Below are 20,859 nucleotides of genomic sequence, written 5' to 3'. Positions count from 1 at the left end.
AACGAAACTCATTACTAGAACATGCCTAGTCCGAAAACCCTCTTTAATATATATTGTTTCATCCAAAAACACTCCTAATTATCCTATATCTTATCCAAATTCAGCTTCCCATTGTGATTTGATTCAGTTACCAACGAAAACATTCCCTTTCTCCCTCAAATATCAAACTCAATTCCTTTCATTTGCGAGCTTCAACTACTCCAGAAGACTTTGCTTCAAGTTGATTATAAGCTTTGGTAAGTTTCATATAAAATCCTAGTGTTTTTCAAAACCATCTTATGATTATTAACATCTTAACCACACATTAATATGTGTATAAAACCATTAGGATTACGATATCCTTCCCATGTTCTAAATCGAACGTCACCGCTTTCATCTCGATATCTAGTCAAAAACACACATAAGGTGAGTTCGTACCCCTACACGTTTTATAACTTTTTCTATGTTTTAATGGGGGGGGGGGGTGAATACAAGTAAAACACAAAGAAACTTGTGAAAATATACAAACCATTATATGCTTTCTTATCTTTTATAAGCATTTTACGTCATATTATTAAATATCAGAAACAATGTTATTACCAACTTTATAAATATTTACATGCAAACTATGTTAAAACACAACGGTTTTTCATTCTCAACTAAACATATATTTTAAACTATAATAGGTGTAGTTTGCCGAACATTCACATTATTCCACCCTTTCGGGGCAAAGAAACGATTATATAAAAATACGTTTATTTTTATATAAACACAACAAAAAGGGTAACAATTACACACACGAGCACTTACAGGTCAAAAACACGTGAACTCGTTGGAAATTTGTGGTTCAATGTATTCATCGTACCTACCAAGGTATACCAGCAAGTCCTGTTTTATAACCCGAGTCTCCTTCCGGAAAGCGTGATACTTGTCTATAGATCTATACGAGATTAATGACCCCGCACCCTGGCTGTCAGCTACAGCACGACCGGCAGGTTATGGGTGACAAATATTAGACAGTACGACGCTTGAAGAACGTCGCGCCAGAAAAATCATTCGTTAGTACGGTTATGAAAACTCATATGATAAATGAGTATACGTGGATTTTTACGTGAAAACACGTCTCTTCAAATAGTTTTATATACAAATAAAAGTAGTTATAACTACTTTCAGTATTGAAAATACTTATACTTTTCGATCTTGGATCATATTAGACTACAACTCAACTAATGGAAAATATAGGATTTTCCAGGATAAACATCATTATTTTACAAGATACCTCTACTTTTCGGTCTTGGATCATATTAGACTACAACTCAACTTATGGAAAATATAGGATTTTTCAGGATACACTTTCAAAATCACTTGTATTCTCAGGAAAAGAGTAGCCAGGTACACACGTAGGTCTTGTGAAGACGAAGCATAGTAGCTTTATGTCTTTGTTTTGCTATTTACTTTTGGTGTCAATCAAGTTGTGATTCGAATACAATGTAAACACTTTACAATGGTTGTTGTTGCTTTGATTACTATTATTCATTGTTATGATACTGTACATGACGTCCTCCGCCCCTGAACATTTCCGCCAGTCTTGTTTGGGGGTGTGACAAGGATGGTCGAAAGGCCTGAGACGGCTGATTTCTTGAACTTCTTGGCTTTGTATTCTTGGCGATAACCAATGTGAGTGAGAAGTAGTTGAAATTATTTTGTTTTGGTTTCTTGTACCTTGAAGTCTGAAGGGTTTTCTTCTATTCCAATCGCCTTGAGAAACGTGGACTTGCGGACAGGAACTATGCGATACCAGTTATCTTTGTCTCAAGAACATCGTTCTCGATCTTGGTCTGTTCGAATGCTGTGTGAAGTAGACGAAGTGGTATTGGTGGGTCTTGTATCTTGGTGAGTGGAACGGCGATGAGATGATGAGCAATGATCTCAATCATAACTCTAATGGGATTGTCGAAATCCATGGGGTCAAGAGAGAACAGTTGCGTCGTGTCTCTGAGAAAGGGTTCGTTGGATTGAGATGATGATGATCCCTTGGATGATTTCTTCTTCGCAATAGTTTTGGGAACTTTAGGAGCGGTTTGAGTGACTTCAGGAACGGTTTGAGTGACTTCGGGAGTGGTTTGGGAAACTTTGGAAGGAGATGAAAATGACACTGTTGCAGAAGATGAACGCTTGAAGAACGCAGTTGCAGAGAAAGAAGAAGAAGAATTATAGCTTTTTGTGCGCGTAAAGGGTAAAAGAGGGTTTGAGGAGGGTTTTTATAGGTTAAGGAAACGGGTCGGGTTGGAGGCGTAATGATGAAACCCGAAAATGGAAATGGATCGCATTAACTATGTTGCCTTTTTTAGGTGAGTTGACCTGTAGTGACTAAAGATCCCAATGGTTTGAAGTGCAAAATAGAAACCATCACTTGGTTTATGTGATGTGTACTTTTTGGAGACGTGCAACATGGAGCAAGTTTCGAGGGTGAAAAGATAATCATTAAAAAGTAAGTGTTAAGATAACGTTTCACCTAAAAACCTTTTGGACTTCATCATGTGATTTGATTTCGGAACCATAAGGTTCCGGAATGTTTTTAAAGCATTTTCTTATCATGAAGAGTCCGGGAAGAAATTGAGTGATCTCAGAACATGAAAAAAGGTCCGAGATAGGTTCCGTAATGAAGGTATTGAGTCATAAGGTCCGGATTGAATTTTTTAAGGATTTCGGAGCCAAGAGTCCGGAATGAAAATATTTATGAAATTCTGGAGTGAGTTTTGAAAAGATTCCAGAACAAAAGTTTAAAGAGATTCCGGAGCCAAGATTCCGGAGTGAAATTTTGAAAAGTCCCAAAGACGAAGAATCTGATCTTGGACAAGGAATGATAGTTCAATACCCTTCCGGACATGAATTTCAGGATGATCTTATGAATTAAGTTTCGAGGTGAGATTAGTACCAATATGGCTATATTGGTTATGGACTTCATATGATGAGATGGGATGTACAACTTCAAACTACAAGAGGTGGTTAAATAAAAAGACACGTAAAATGACCCTATTTATTCCAAGAGGCAATAGTTCCGAGATGAGAGAAAAATTTAACTTGGGAACTAATCTTCAATCTGATGTTGCCATCAGAGAGTACAAACCTCTTCAAAGAAGTGAGGATAAGGCATCATCATACCCATTTTGTTCAGAAAATCATTGAATGTGGTTTCGTCTAATGCCTTAGTAAAGACATCAACAATTTCATCGTCCGATGGAACAAAAATAAATTCGATGTTACCATTTAAAACATGATCTTTAATGAAATGGTACCGTATGTTGATGTGCTTCGTCATAGAGTGTTGAATTGGATTGTGCGAAATTGCAATGAAACTTTGAGAGTCACAATAGATTGGGATTGGTTGAAATAGGTAACCATAATCCAAGAGCTGTGATTTCATCCAAAGAACTTGAGATTTGCAGCTAGCAGCAGAAATGTATTCCACTTCAGCTGTTGAGAGTGCAATGCGGTTCTGCTTCTTAGATGACCGACTGAACAATTGACCACCTAAAAATTTACAGCCACCAGATGTGCTTTTTCTATCCAATTGAAGACCGCCATAGTTTGAATCGGAATATACTTGAAGGAGGAAACCCTCATTTGCTAGGTACCAGATTCTGAGATTCTTTGTACCTTTGAGGTATCGGAATATTTGCTTTACGGCCAAGAGATGAGACATCTTTGGATTGACTTGAAATCTGGCACACAAACATGTTGAAAACATGATGTCTAGACGACTTGCTGTAAGGAAGAGTAGTCATCCAATCATTCCTCTGTACTTATTTTCATCAATAGTAGCACCTGAAGGGTACGTGTAACACCCAATTTTTCAAAACAATTTTTCATTTCAAAACATACTTTCCACCACATAAAAATCACAAAATCATAATAAATCTCTGTATCATCACAAAACATGTCCCAAGATCTCATATAAATAAATCCTCTCTCGTGTGTACGAATCATGCCGGCGCCTTCCCGCGATCCTCACTTGTACCTGAAACACATCACACAACAACTGTAAGCATAAAAGCTTAGTGAGTTCCCCAATATACCACATACAACACATACACCACTCGAGGCTACAATACGAGCCTCCGGTCCGATGTGTCTCAGCGGGACCCTCTAGTCCCGTAGCTCGTTGGACCCTCTGGTCCGGTCATAGCTCGTTGGACCCTTCGGTCCGGTCTGTATCGTTGGACCCTTCGGTCCGGTCTATATCGTTGGACCCTTCGGTCCGGTCTATATCGTTGGACCCTTCGGTTCGATCTATATCGTTGGACCCTCTAGTCCGGTCTATACAAAACATAGCATACATATAACACAATGCAGATAATCTCATACATACACATATCATACAAGACCCTCTGGTCTACACATAAATACCACTCTAGGTAATGTATAGTGAGAAGACTCACCTCGGATGTCTCGGATAATATCCTGCCCGTGTATATACTGATCTAGCCTCTGCCTATACACATAACATAATCAGCTCAATCACTCACGACTCTCTAGGCTAGACTAGACTCTCACATGTCCTCTAAGAAGGCTAAAAGGATATTTTACCCTTCAAACAGTCCACAAGTTCCATTGTTGACCAAACCCAAAAAGTCAACAAAAGTCAACGGTCAACCCTTGACCAGACTCGCCGAGTGCACAAATGTGACTCGGCGAGTTCAGTCGTGAACTCGAGTCCTCTATCCCCCTTCTGACTCACTGAGTCATTCCCCCAATTCGGCAAGTCACTCACTGTGTGATTCACGGGAAACCCTAACCCTACTCGCCGAGTCTGCCCTTGGACTCGGCGAGTTCATGTCATGCACAAACTCAATTGACCTCCTGAGGTCAGATCTGTTCCTTAGAACCATAGATCTGACCTTCCCAAGCCTGATAATCACATAAAGCTTGGATCTTGACACTCATGTGACGCCTAGGAGGCTTTACTTGGTGATTTAGCCCCAAAAACAACAACCTGAGCTCATTGCCTCCATAGCTCAACATAAGGCAAGCTGGAATAAGCTCTTTAGACCACTATGGGTCCAGATCCGAAGTCTCAAAGTGAATAGGGGCCATATTCTCACAACTCCTTCCAATAAAAGACATAAAAACTCTACATCTATGGATTCCTTCAACAAAACAGATAAAGGGGCGACATAATACCTCAAAGATGAAGTCTTTTGCTCGAAATCCCCAGATGCACAACCTCCTTGGTCCCCTCCAAGCTGGAATCACCTCCTTCTTGTAAGAATCAATCACAAAGATCAAGAAATGGCTCCTTTCCTCTCACAAACGCTCTAGCTCTTTTAGGGTTTCTCTCTGGGGTTTGGTAGCCGCAAGTGACGGCCCTAAGGGCCTTTAAATAGGTCCCAAACCCAAGAAATTAGAGTTTCATTAAACAGTGTGGACTCGCCGAGTCCACGTATGGACTCGCCGAGTCCAGTCATTAATCCAGTCCAACAATGCGCGGCTCTACTCGGCGAGTCTAAGCGCCTACTCGCCGAGTCCCTCTCCAAAACTCAAAAATAATTAGATAAATACAGTACCTAGAAATCCGGATGTTACAATTCTCCCCCACTAGAATCAGACTTCGCCCTCGAAGTCTCTCTCAGGAAATAACTCTGGGTACTGTTCACGCATCTCTAACTCCGGCTCCCAAGTCAGCTCGGACTCCGATGTTGCCACTGGACCTGAACCAATGACACCTCCTTGTTCCTCAAAACCTTCATCCTCTTGTCCCGAATCGCGATCGGCCTCTCAACATAGTTCAGGCTCGCATCCACCTGAATGTCCTCAAGGGGAACCACTGCTGACTCATCGGCGATACACTTCCTCAACTGAGATACGTGGAAGGTATCATGAATCTGACTCAACTCCGCAGGTAGTTCCAAACGATACACTACTCTGCCCACCCTGGCGATCACCCTGAAAGGAACAATATACCGAGGCCCCAACTTGCCTCTCTTCCTGAATCGGATCACTCCTTTCCAAGGAGATACCTTCAGGAGGACGAAGTCACCAACCTGAAATTCGAGCTCGGACCGTCGTCTATCCGCATAACTCTTCTGACGGCTCTGGGCCGTCAGTAACCTCTGCCTGACCTGCTGAATCTGCTCGGTCGTCTGAAGCACAATCTCCGTACTACCCATCACACGTTGCCCGACCTCACCCCAGCAAATGGGAGTCCGACACCTCCTCCCATACAACAGCTCAAAGGGTGGCATACCGATGCTCGAATGATGGCTGTTGTTGTAGGAAAACTCTGCCAAGGGTAAATATGTGTCCCAACTCCCTCCAAAGTCCAATACACATGCCCGAAGCATGTCCTCGAGCGTCTGAATCGTCCGCTCACTCTGCCCGTCTGTATGTGGGTGGTATGCGGTACTAAAATGCAGCCTCGTACCCAACTCCTCATGAAACTTCTTCCAGAATCTAGAAGTGAAACGCACATCTCGATCTGAGACGATCGAGATCGGCACTCCATGCCGTGATACCACATCCCTCACGTACAACGCTGCCAACCTCTCAGCGGAAAAGCTCTCACTGATAGCAAGGAAGTGAGCGCTCTTCGTCAACCTGTCCACAATCACCCAAATTGCATCGACGCCCCTAGTAGTCCTCGGCAATTTGGTGATAAAATCCATGGTAATCTGTTCCCATTTCCATTCGAGAACCTCCAATGGCTGTAATTTACCATGCGGTCTCTGGTGCTCGGCCTTAACTCTGCGACAGGTCAAGCACCTCTCTATGAACCATGCAACATCCCTCTTCATACAGGGCCACCAATACTCTCTCTTCAGGTCCAAATACATCTTAGTGGCCCCGGGATGGATCGAGAACCTCGATCTATGCGCCTCCTCCATCAAGATGGTACGCGTTCCACCCACGAACGGTACCCAAATCCGACCCTGAAAGGTCATAAGTCCTCGACCATCGGTAACAAACTCCGATACCTGTCCGATAACCCGCTCTCTCTTCCGGTTCTCCGGCCTAATGGCCTCAGCCTGCGCCCCTCGAATGGTGTCCAACACCGGAGTCATCACTGTCAATTTCATACAAACATCTTGTATCGGGGCACTCTCCGCCCTGCGACTCAGGGCATCAGCTACAACATTAGCTTTGCCCGGGTGGTACAGGATCTCGCAATCATAGTCCTTCACCACATCCAACCATCTCCTCTGACGCATGTTCAGGTTGGGCTGATCCATCAAATACTTCAAGCTCTTATGGTCCGTGTATATGGTACACCGAACCCCGTACATGTAGTGACGCCAGATCTTGAGGGCGAACACTACTGCCCCCAGCTCCAGATCGTGGGTGGGATACCTCGCCTCGTGAGGCTTCAGCTGTCTCGATGCGTATGCTATCACATGCCCTTTCTGCATTAGCACCGCTCCCAGCCCCGATATCGATGCGTCACAATACACCACAAAGTCCTCCATTCCCTCCGGAAGGGCTAACACCGGGGCTTCGCACAGTCTCTGGCGAAGTGTCTCGAAGGAGGCCTGCTGCTCTGGGCCTCATGAAAAAGCAACACCCTTCCGGGTCAATCTGGTGAGTGGCACGGCGATCTTGGAGAAATCCCTGATAAATCTCCTATAATAGCCGGCCAACCCGAGGAAACTCCTGATCTCGGTGGGGGATCTCGGCACCTCCCAACTCATCACTGCCTCAATATTGGCCGGATCGACCAAAATCCCATTCTGGTTAACGAGGTGCCCTAGGAACCGGACCTCTCGTAACCAGAAATCACACTTGGAGAATTTGGCATAAAGCCTCTCCGATCTCAAAACTCCAAGTAACTCTCTCAAATGCTCCTCATGCTGCTCTCTGGATCTTGAATACACCAATATGTCATCGATGAACACGATCACCGAACGATCCAACATCGGTCTGCATACTCTGTTCATGAGATCCATGAATATCGCTGGTGCATTGGTGAGCCCGAAAGGCATCACCACGAACTCGTAATGCCCGTAACGAGTCCTGAATGCTGTCTTCTGGATATCCTCATCTCGTACTCTCATCTGATGATATCCAGACCTCAAGTCGATCTTGGAAAACCAAGACGCTCCCTGTAACTGATCGAATAAATCGTCGATCCTCGGTAAGGGGTAACGGTTTTTGACCGTCAGTTTGTTCAGTTCCCGGTAATCAATGCACATCCGGTGTGAACCATCCTTTTTCTTGACAAAAAGGATCGGCGCTCCCCACGGCGAGCTACTCGGCCGTATAAACCCCTTCCCCAGCAGCTCCTGAAGCTGCGAGGATAACTCCTGCATCTCTAGTGGCGCAAGGCGATAGGGCGCCTTGGCGATAGGCGCTGCCCCCGGAACCAAGTCAATACGGAACTCTACCTGCCTCTCGGGAGGTACACCCGGCAACTCCTCGGGGAAAACATTCGGGAACTCACGCACTATCGGAACCTCATCGACCGACCTCGGTCTCTCTGCATCTACTCTCGTATCCACCATATAAGCCACAAACCCACTACGACCCTGCTGTAGACTCTGCCTCGCTCTAGCGGCCGAACAAAATGTTGAGCCAGAACGGGTACCCGCGCCGTACACCGTAAGTACTCCCCCACTGGGGTCTCGTATCGTCACCAACTGTCGCTCGCAGTCTATCACAGCCCCAAATCGGCTCAACCGATCCATGCCTACTATGACACATACGTCCCCCATAGCAATCGGGACCAGATCTATCGGGAACTCGACCCCGAAGATCTCGAGTACACATCCTCGAATCACATCAGTAGCATACACTGCTCGCTTGTCGGCTATAGAAACTCGTAGAGGTCGACTCAACGCCTCTCGCTGAACACTAATGTGTCGACTAAACACTATCGACACAAATGACCGACTCGCACCCGAGTCAAACAACACCAAAGCAGGTACAGAACATACAAGAAATGTACCTATGCATACCTCAAAATAAGCATAATATCACAAACTCAATATAAACCGAGGAAAGAATACATACCAGCTACCACATCGGGTGCTGCGCGGACCTCCTCCGCTGTCAACTGGAAGGCTCTCCCGCGAGCCTTCGGCGCCTCGGCCTTCGCCGGCCGACTCTCTGTAGCTCGAACAGCAGGCGCAGATCCCTACGCTGATCTCAGCAGTAGCTGTGGGCACTCGGCCTTCCGATGGCCGGTCTGGTTGCAATGAAAGCAAACTGTGAATCCCTTGGGGCAGTCCCTCGCATAATGCCCCTCCTTCCCACACTTATAACACACCCCAGCTCTGCATGTCCCCTCGTGGCTCTTGCCGCACTTTCCACAAGTGCGGCCCTTCGGACCCCCAGATCTCGAATCAGCGGGCTTTACCCGCTTGGCTGCCGGCTGAGACAGTGTCGGTCGCCGATCCACCCTCTGAGACTCGGCCTCCTCCCTGGCCTGCGCCTCCAGCTCAATCTCCCTCTTCCGGGCATTTGCCTGGAGCTCAGCAAATGTCCGATAAGTCGAGTTCGACACGAACTCCCGTATATCCCTCCTCAAAACACCCAAGTACCAGCTCATACGTGCCTGCTCAGTAGACACCTGCTCAGGGCAGAACATCGCCCTCTCATGAAACTTCCGGGTAACCACAGTAACCGAATCAGTACCCTGTTTGAGGGTCAAGAACTCCTGAGCCAATCGCTCCCTCTCCACCGGAGGAACATACTCATCTCGAAACATCGTGGTGAACCTCTCCTAGGTCACCGCAGTCAGCTCTGCAGTAGTGAAGTCTGCCGTCACAAACTTCCACCAGTCCTTCGCTCCCAAGCGAAGCTGGTTCAGCGCCAACCGAACCCTTAGATGCTCTGGACACGAGCAGGTATAGAAACAACCCTCAACATCGGTAATCCATCTCATAGCAGCAATCGGATCCTGCGTCCCATCAAACTCTGGTGGCTTCGTGTTGCTGAACTCTCTGTACAGCAACGAGTCACCCCCTGCGGCCTGGCAGCAGCAACGACTGCGGTGGCCGCAGCAACAGCTGCATCAGTAAGAGCGGCGTACCGCTCATCAAAAGCCTCCATCATCGTGGTCTTGATAGACCCGAACATCTCTGGAATCTCAGCGTGGATGGCAGCAGCCACCTCATCATGAATCATCTGGCGGAGCTCCTCATCGCTCACAACCCCCTCGCTAGTCCCTAGCCGGTGGCGCGTCCCAACCATGATGTCTTTCTGAAATACAACACAAGATATCAGAGACTCGCTCGAGTATACTCGCACTCGATAACTCAACCCTACTTGCTCCTTAGTACCCAGTGGATTCTTACTTAGGGTGCACACTGCTCCGGTGTCTTTAGTAGTACGGGCCCTATAATACCGTCCACATCGCATCAGCATTCACTCTAAGTCCTCCTCCTTGGATTCCAGATCACAAGTACACTACATCTCACTGGCATAGGCTACCCTTCGGTAGGCCTCCCAACAGCTCCTCACTGCTACCTATTCGCTCTCAAGCATCATATAGCAGCAAAATCATTCCTAGGCTAAGGCATCACAGATCAGGCCACTCTAGTCCTAATATGATCACCTAGCCTACTCTAGCATGCATAATATCTCATAATATCTCATAACACATAAGGTAAGGGTATTTTGGGAAATCACCGTTCGGGTGCTGGCTGATCGTACACACTGCTTCCTTCTGCCTTTCTCAAAATCTTTTATTCTTTTAGAAAAATTGTTTATTTTATGAAAACTTTCTCATCTCCTCAGTTTGAGTTCGGATTCATCCGAAGATGCACCCGAATCCCTCAAACCAAGGCTCTGATACCAACTTGTAACACCCAATTTTTCAAAACAATTTTTCATTTCAAAACATACTTTCCACCACATAAAAATCACAAAATCATAATAAATCTCTATATCATCACAAAACATGTCCCAAGATCTCATATAAATAAATCCTCTCTCGTGTGTACGAATCATGCCGGCGCCTTCCCGCGATCCTCACTAGTACCTGAAACACATCACACAACAACTGTAAGCATAAAAGCTTAGTGAGTTCCCCAATATACCACATACAACACATACGCCACTCGAGGCTACAATACGACCCTCCGGTCCGATGTGTCTCAGCGGGACCCTCCAGTCCCGTAGCTCGTTGGACCCTCTGGTCCGGTCATAGCTTGTTGGACCCTTCGGTCCGGTCTGTATCGTTGGACCCTTCGGTCCGGTCTATATCGTTGGACCCTTCGGTCCGGTCTATATCGTTGGACCCTTCGGTCCGTTCTATATCGTTGGACCCTTCGGTTCGATCTATATCGTTGGACCCTCCGGTCCGGTCTATACAAAACATAGCATACATATAACACAATGCACATAATCTCATACATACACATAGCATACAAGACCCTCTGGTCTACACATAAATACCACTCTAGGTAATGTATAGTGAGAAGACTCACCTCGGATGTCTCGGATAATATCCCGCCCATGTATATACTGATCTAGCCTCTGTCTATACACATAACATAATCAGCTCAATCACTCACGACTCTCTAGGCTAGACTAGACTCTCACATGTCCTCTAAGAAGGCTAAAAGGCTATTTTACCCTTCAAACAGTCCACAAGTTCCATTGTTGACCAAACCCAAAAAGTCAACAAAAGTCAACGGTCAACCCTTGACCAGACTCGCCGAGTGCACAAATGTGACTCGGCGAGTTCAGTCGTGAACTCGAGTCCTCTATCCCCCTTCTGACTCACTGAGTCATTCCCCCAATTCGGCAAGTCACTCACTGTGTGATTCACGGGAAACCCTAACCCTACTCGCCGAGTCTGCCCTTGGACTCGGCGAGTTCATGTCATGCACAAACTCAACTGACCTCCTGAGGTCAGATCTGTTCCTTAGAACCATAGATGTGACCTTCCCACGCCTGATAATCACGTAAAGCTTGGATCTTGACACTCATGTGACGCCTAGGAGGCTTTACTTGGTGATTTAGCCCCAAAAACAACAACCTGAGCTCATTGCCTCCATAGCTCAACATAAAGCAAGCTGGAATAAGCTCTTTAGACCACTATGGGTCCAGATCCGAAGTCTTAAAGTGAATAGGGGCCATATTCTCACAACTCCTTCCAATAAAAGACATAAAAACTCTACATCTATGGATTCCTTCAACAAAACAGATAAAGGGGCAACATAATACCTCAAAGATGAAGTCTTTTGCTCGAAATCCCCAGATGCACAACCTCCTTGGTCCCCTCCAAGCTGGAATCACCTCCTTCTTGTAAGAATCAATCACAAAGATCAAGAAATGGCTCCTTTCCTCTCACAAACGCTCTAGCTCTTTTAGGGTTTCTCTCTGGGGTTTGGTAGTCGCAAGTGACGGCCCTAAGGGCCTTTAAATAGGTCCCAAACCCAAGAAATTAGGGTTTCATTAAACAGCGTGGACTCGCCGAGTCCACGTATGGACTCACCGAGTCCAGTCATTAATCCAGTCCAACAATGCGCGGCTCTACTCGGCGAGTCTAAGCGCCTACTTGCCGAGTCCCTCTCCAAAACTCAAAAATAATTAGATAAATAGAGTACGTAGAAATCCGGATGTTACAGTACGAAAAGATCTTGTGTCCGAAACCCATAGGTACCTTTGTCGAGGCACACGTGTCCATTGAATATTTATTGAGAAGTTCTGAGATGTATTTTTCTTGGTGAATAAAGATTCCTCTGTTGGTCTGTTTAACTTGGAGACCTAGGAAGAAGCTTAGTTCATGATTCATGCTCATTTGGAATCGACTAACCATTAACTTAGCAAAGTCAACAACCATTGATGAATCAGTGGACCCAAAAATGATATCGTCAACATAAATATGGACAAGCATGAGATGTTTTCCATTTGACCTTTGGAATAGAGTAGGATCGAGAATACCTCTTTGAAAACCTGAACGCTTGAGAAAGTCGGTGAGGGTCTCGTACCAAGCGCGAGGAGCTTGGTTGAGGCCATAAACAGCTTTTCGGAGTTTGTAGTAGTAGTTCAGATAAGAGAGATTGATAAAACTGGTGGGCTGTTGGAGATACACTTCAGGATCAAGTTCACCATTTAGAAAGGCACTTTTGACATCCATCTGGTAAACCTTAAAGCCTTTGTGAGTAGCATAAGCAAGAAAGATTCTGACAGCTTCAAGATGGGCAACAGGAGCAAAGGTCTCATCGTAGTCAAGCCCTTCGATCTGTGTAAATCCTTTGGCCACCAATCTTGCTTTATTCTGAATGATGACTCTTGCTTCGTCTAGTTTGTTCCGAAACACCCATCTAGTACCAACAATGGGATGAATCTCAGGAGGAGGGACGATAGTCCATACTTTATTTCTATCGAATTCTGCCAATTCTTCCTACATGGTTGTAATCCAATCAGCATGTTCTAGTGATTCTTCGATGGATTTGGGTTCAACCCTTGAGATAAACGCCAAGAAATGACATTCATTTTGAACACTTGTGGCAGAACGAGTTTGTACACCAGCGTTTGGATTTCCAATAACTTGGTTTGGAGGATGATCCTTAGTCCAAACATGTAGTCTCGGAAGCTCTTGTGCAACAGATGATCCTATATCAACAATGGGGTTGTGTAGCTCCCCCTGAATAGTTTGAAATTATGGATGATGCTCCCCCTGAACTTCTGAATCGGATAGGTTGACATCATCATCAGGTGGGAAATCGAAGAAATTTTCATCATCATCGTTGTTGATAGGATTGGAGTTGAATTTAGCAGCTGCATCTTGGAATCCATCCACATTTGATTCAAGGGAAGGTTGACCATTCTCCCCCTCAACCTGAGAAGGTTGAAACGGTTCGGAATCAAATGGAGGAAAACTGGATGTCGGACCTGAAACATTTTGGGAAACTGAAGCTTCGGTTGATAAGCTTTGTCTGGTTCGAGATTCTAAATCAAGTGTTGTTTCTGAGGGTACGAAGTCAAATTCATAGATATGAGCTGTAACATGGGTTGGAAAAGAATTCTGAACGAAATTGTAATCAAAGGCAACATCAAAGCGTTTTTCTAGAACACGAGTTCGCCGATTAAGAACTCGATAAGCCTTTGATTTAGCAGATTATCCAAGAAAGATAGCTTCATCAGCTTTAGGTTGGAACTTTATAAGCTGATCGCGATTGTTCTTGATGAAGCATCTACATCCGAAAACGTGAAGAAAAGAGATAGTTGGCTTCCGACCATTTATGTCTTCATACGGTGTCTTACTGAGGCATTGATTGATGATACTCCCATTCTGAGTAAAGCAGGCAGTTGAAACAGCTTCAGCCCAAAGATAGAGTGGAAGATTTGCAAAGTTAAGCATGGATCGAGAAGCTTCAACAAGTGTTATGTTGTGTCGTTCGACTACACCGTTCTGTTGTGGAGTGTATGGAACAGAAAAGATGTGGTCAATACCCTTCTCGGTGAGAAAGTTCTCAATGGTGGAATTTGTGAATTCCGAACCATTGTCACTTCAGATTCGCCTTACAGGAAGTTTGATGAGAACTTCAATTCTTTTGATAAAGTTGATGAGTTCGGAGGCTATTTATGACTTGAACCTTTGGAAGAAGACCTAGGTGAACCTAGTAAAGTCATCCACAATCACAAGAATGTAATTTTTATGATGCAAACTCTCTACTGTTGAGGGTCCACATAGATTAATGTGCAGAATTTGTAACGGCTCCGAGATAGATTTTTCAATGATAATGGGATGACCCTTCTTCGATTGCTTTCCACACTCGCAGGCAGCGCATAAATGATCATTTTCGAACTTGAGGAGTGGCAAACCTCTTACCATCTCACCGGAAACAAGATCATTCATATATCTAAAGTTCAGATGAGCAAGCCTCCTATGCTATAACCAACTGACATCAAGAACAGCTTTTGAGAGTAAACTGAGTTGGGGCTTCCCAATAATCATATTGATGTCAAGAGGATACATGTTCTTGTTGAGATTTGACTTGATTAAACATTCCTTCCTGTCTTCTGACATGATATAGTTGTATTTCTTGCAGAATTCAACTCATCGATTTACATCAGTTAGTTGAGCCACACTTATCAAATTATGCTTCAAGTCAACTACACATGCCATATTTGAAATGGAGAAGTTTCCATTTGTAAGGATGCCATAACCTCTGATCTGAGAGTTGGAGTTGTTTCCATGCGTCACAGAGCCACCATTTGGTGAAAGTTTGAGATCTCGTGGAAAGTCCTTCTGCCCCGTCATGTGCATGGAACAAGCACTATCAATATACCATATTGTTTTTTGCTACAAAGCACAGAGTGGCTGCAAAATTAGTGAATTGTGGAGTTTTTAGGATCCGAGTTAGGTTTTAGGACAAAGGAACGAGTCTCAGGCTTCGTTTGTGACTTTTGAGCAACAGATGTTTTGGAAGATTTGTTCCTAGATTCCTTAGGAAACAAACAGAAGGCCCTGGTTATTTCATCTATCCAATAATCATACTCAATGAAACGAGAGTTTGGAACAACTTTTCTCGGACAAGCAGCTTCCAGAGCAGTGGGAATCACTGAGTCTCTCGGAGTTGTAGTTTCATTTGTGTGATTTTTGATTTTCCATACAAGATTTTGTTTTGAAGTTTTTTGTGAGACTGTTTTCTTAAAAACTTGTTCTTTGGTAGCTGATACATTTGGCTATGAGAACAGATGAAACAGTCCGAGGAGAGTTAGTTCGAACAGATTGAGTACCTACAATGGGATTTTTCGGGGTAGGACTGACCACTTTCTTATGTGCTACCGGATTGGGAGGATTAGATGGCCTTTTGAGAATCTTAGTGGGTGCAAAGGTGTTGTGACTCTTAGTTGGTGGGTTGGCAGTCCGAGATACACTCTTTTTGGAGTTCTCATGGAATCTAGAATTTTGTCTCGACTGAACTTCCTTTTTGTGAGCATTCCGAGCTTCAACCTTAGGATCAACAGCTTCTTTCCTATTCAACATGGGTTTCTTCTTGGAATGAAATGAAGATTTGGAAGTTTGTCCTACATAAGGATTGTTAAACTTAGGCTTGATTGGCATAAGATTTGTTTTGAAAATGACTTGGGGTTCAGAATCACATGAATTTGACGAATCATCAACGTCACTATCTAAAGATGCCCAAACACACTCAGAGAATTCAGGTCTAGTTGTCTCCTAGGAGATTTCCTCAACAACATAGTTGTTAGGAGGGTTGTGGTTCGTAATTTGAGTGACAGTGTTTGGAATACTAGAGTGGGATTCTGGGGCCCGATTTAGGTCCAGGTTTGTCAGAGACGGAAGAGGCGTGGAATCGGGACACTTGACAACTATAGGCTTAAACTCAGGAATTAGTGATGCAAATTGATCAGAAGTCTTAGGAAGGAGTGACAAAGCCGATACAGGGGTGTCCGAATGTTTGATGTTAGGAACGTCTCCCATAAACGTTAGGTTTTGTAACTCCCTTAAGGGACTAGCAATTGGTTTCGGAAACTCGCTTCCGAGACCAGGAGCTTTTGACCAAGGATAACGAAAATTGTGAGTCATATGTTCATTTGCTTCAAGAATGTCAATGGAATTATGCAAAGCATCTATTTTAGCATGAGACGTTTGTTGTCAGAAATTAAAACATTTCTTTCACAATAAGTGATTTCACATTTGTCTTTAAGAATGATACATTCATCTTGTGACATTACAAGCTCTTGTTCTAAAGACTCTGTTTTCAACTTCTTATCCTCAAAACATAATCTAATACGACTCAATTCACTTTTCTTCTTCTCATTGGCTTCTATGGTCGACTCATGGGCTTTGTAAATGATGTTCATATCTGATTGGATCTGGGTTAGATATGGTTCACAAAGAGATAAGTCAAAGTTATTATCAGTAATCATAGATTTTACCTGTTGAATGATGCTTCTGCCAGGTGGATCGTTGGTAGCCATGTAGCAGTAGTTTGGTTCAGTATCTTCTTCATCTCTCTCTGGCCCAGATGACTAGTAGCCTTCATCATATTCAATTTCTTGTCGATCCATAAGACACATGTTTCTGCCAGTGGTTATGTCATCATCATCTCCAGAATACCAATACAATTCCACATCCCTTGATACAGTGGTAACAAAAGCCTTTTCACTTTCTGCCATCTCTTAAGCTCGACGTGCATAGTAAGCTGAGTCCTTGATCTTGGGTTTTGTGGGACTTCGGCTAAGCAATCCTTGGCAAAGTGATTTGCATGACCACATTTGTGACATACAATCTTGGGTTTTTCTGACTTCGGAGTCTATGATGATTCCGAGTTGTGATTTGGTGTAGGGAGGTTAGGTTTGCAGGATGATGGGTTTTCTGAAGGTTTGTTGAAATGTTAAGGATTATTTTGGTGAGGATCCTGGAAACGGTTGTGATATGGCTTGTTAAAAGGAAGATTGTATCTTATGGAAAGCAAAGCAAACTCTTGTTGGAAACGGAGTTCGGAGTCCATTTGTTCAGGGTTAAGGTCACCCATTGACTGATAATTGGTGTTTGTGGGAGCAAATATGGTTGGAGGTGAGGGTTGAACAGGAAGGATATACGGAACAACAGCAGTAAAGGGGTCCGAGACGGCCAGGTTTGGAGTTTGTGGATCATAGGAACTCACTAGAGCTAGAGGACTTCTAGTGAGTTCACGTAACATTTGTGCAACATTTGATTCATGACCTTGAAGCTCATCAAACAGTTGGTAGAGCTTCAGCTTTTTCATAGATCCATTACTCTGAAGACATGATTTCACATTTCCCTATCCCTTTCCAAGACTGTTAATGAACTTGAGGTTGTATTCAGGTGGGGTTCAGACTATTCCATGAGTTGTCATGTTATTGACGACGATTCGGTATATGTTTGAGGGTGAGGCAACAGATTCACCAGGTGTTGTAGTGAAAGTGTCGAACTCGTTGACAATGGAGGTTAGACGCTTATCCTTCATGTTCTCTGACCCCTCGAACAAATCTTGAAGTGTGCCCGAAATCTCTTTTGCGGATTTGCACAGTTTGATGTGCTCAAAGAGAAAAGGTGGAACACCAAACACCATTTCGGAAAAAGGCAACTTGATCTGCATGCACCTTTTCAAGGTCATCAGCAGTGAGAGGTGCTTGATGTTGTTCATCCTGTCCCATGAGAGTTGCAGCAGCATCTCTAAGAATGGTTCGAACTGGAACATGAGGACCTTCTTTAACGGATCTCCGGATAGATTCACCTTTTTCTTTTCCAAGTAAAAGTCTTTCCATTCTGACTTTCCAGCGATCATACTCTTCGAGAACTAGCAGTGGGGCACGTGTAGGGCAACCCACGCTATTTGCTATTTGCATTGAGTACATTTGTTGAGAATTAGAAGCAGCCATTGAAGTTAAGATATCTTGAGCAAAAGTTGTATATAGAAGAACTTTTATCCTGGACATAGAAATGATAGAAATACCAAGGTAATCTCAAATCAACTATAATCTGTTCTTATGGATTCAAAGGACAACCACTCAAGCTCTGATACCAATTGTGAGAACAAGGATCTGATTGCGCAGGGAAAAGGCTCGAAAACTCAAACCTTGAGTTAATGCTTAAGATTAATGTCTGCTTCGGATTAACTGTTCTAGTCAAGTCTGGTAAGACCATTCGAGACTGAAGATGAGAATCAACAAAGTACTTCAAGTATTAAATATGGAGTCATGAGTATAATCAAAGTAAAGACAATAAATGAACAATTAGAATGTTTGAAGAGTTTTGATTTGAGAGAAAGATGCATGTGAAGTAAATTCAAATATAACTATCTTTCGAGCAACAATCTGTCATTTGTCCTTATCATTAAACACTCCTTATATAACAAAAGGAGGAACACATTACAACCCGGAATACATACAAAGGACCGGAAAATGTCACTACTTCTGATATTTTGATTGTCCAAATAAACAAAAAGACTAAGTCCTAAGTAACGTTACATCATAAAAAAGACAAGAACACTTAATACATAAACGGACAGACTGATTCGGACTCATTCTCCATTTCGGAACATCTTCACTTCTGAATTCAATCTTAACTTCACACATACTCTTTAATCCGGACACTAACTTCACCTCTGACCACAGACTGAATCCGGACCATATTCCATTTCGGACCTAAGACTGACTTCGGAACTTCCAAAGGTTAGAGATTTCTAGAGGATCACTTTCAGGTTCCAACACAAGGAAGCGTCAAGGATTTTGAAGATGGTGAAATCTGTGTCAAACCATTGGGAATTGTATTTGTTGGAAAGAATAAAAACAACAAGAATACAAAGTTTTTGTTTTGGGTTGAGGATGTACAAAAATATACAAATTCGCAATATACGAATCTTCTTATTCATATAAATAATTGCAGAAGAAATACTGAATGAAATAAAGCTAATGTTCGAAGAACTATCATTTGGTACACTAAGATTAGAAGAGATCTTCATAATGCGACGGAGATGCTAATGACATAGGATTCAACACTGCTCACAAAGGGGGAGATTGTAGAGGTCGAATTATGTTGTGAGGTGTCGAATGGTCTTATGTCTTTATTAGTGTCGAAGTGTGTAATGCAGTATTCGCTGTATGTATTTCATAAGGGTACTTTTGTATGTGGAAGCGTATTAGATTTAGCCCTTATGTATTTTTTGTTAACTTCTATAATTCCTATAAATAAGGATATGTACTAGACATAGAGTAATTTTTGGGCATTTCGTGTTCTTACTTTATTCACTCTTGTAACCTTCAAAAGTTTAATTGAGCCATCTAGATTATATTTACTCTTGTGTTCTAGATTCAATTCAAACTCTGATTTCATTTCATTTACTCGATCAATACGAACTACAGATATAACCGGAACTCTATCTTTTACCACCTCCTTCTGGTTCCTCTCGCCGTCGGTGGCTAATACTACTGCTGCTATTGCAACTAGTAGCAGAGTGGTGGTCGGCCGGCATGGGATCCGAATCCGACCATGGCCACACCCTGACCCGGTGGAAGTCATGAAAGCTCATAAGTTAAGTAAAGCGGTTCAGAGAGAAAAAAGGTTCAATACGAGATCAAAAACCAAAAAACTCTAATTTCCATCACTCCCACATATGTTCAAACTTTTAAAGCTCTACATTTGACCAGATTATTGCACACATTGATGAACTTTCCTTACGATGTGGTTTGGATCGTGGTGGAAGCCGGTGGCTCCACCAACAAAACCTCATCATTGTTAGCTAAATCAAAACATCAAGTGAAACACATTGGATTCCCGAAGAAGATGCTCATTTTTTGGGATGCTCGACACAAGATGGAATCCTAGATGCGATTGCGAGCATTAAGGTAAAATCAACAAACCCAATCAATCCGCTTCTATTTCTAATGATTTCATTAAAGTCGACCATGTTTTTCATGATTTAGAGTCGTGAGAGAAGAAAAACTAGATGGGATTGTAATGTTTGCTGATGATAGTAACATGCATAGTTTGGAACTCTTTGATGAGATCCAAAAATTCGAATGGATTGGAGCTCTTTCAGTTGGGATTCTAGCTCATTCAGGGCATTCCAATGAATACCCATTTACAGACTTCAAATGATATGCAAACTGTTTGATGAAATGTTTTCCATTTCCTAACTCTTTTAACTTGCCATTTACAGACTTCAAATGATCGTCCTGCTATTAAGGAAATTTCAGAAGCTTTTTTCATAAGTTTCGTGTCACTTGGCTTGTGTATGATATTCTTTTATTCAGATGTGTATGTGTCACGCCCCCAAACCAAGGATGGCGGAAACGTCCGGGGGTGGAGGACTTCATGTATAGTATCACAACAAAGAGTATAATAGTGCTCAAAGTAAATACAACCATCATAAGTATAATTGAAAAAGTTACACCATAGTATGTGTTTACATGATTCAAATCATTTACACTATGATG

At 43.3% G+C, this 20,859-nt stretch overlaps 1 pseudogene; it reads left to right on the top strand.

The window, feature by feature from the left end:
* LOC145140226 (beta-1,4-xylosyltransferase IRX14-like) overlaps positions 1-20,521 on the top strand; it is a 147,819-nt pseudogene extending 127,298 nt beyond the window's left edge.
* The last annotated feature ends 338 nt before the right edge of the window (positions 20,522-20,859 follow it).

Source organism: Lactuca virosa, chromosome 9 (genome assembly GCF_052849685.1).
Source record: "Lactuca virosa cultivar CGN04683 chromosome 9, Lactuca_virosa_CGN04683_v6, whole genome shotgun sequence".
Taxonomy (NCBI): Eukaryota; Viridiplantae; Streptophyta; class Magnoliopsida; order Asterales; family Asteraceae; genus Lactuca; species Lactuca virosa.
The sequence above is the reverse complement of the archived record's forward strand: the minus strand, read 5'-3'. Positions and strand labels throughout refer to the sequence as shown.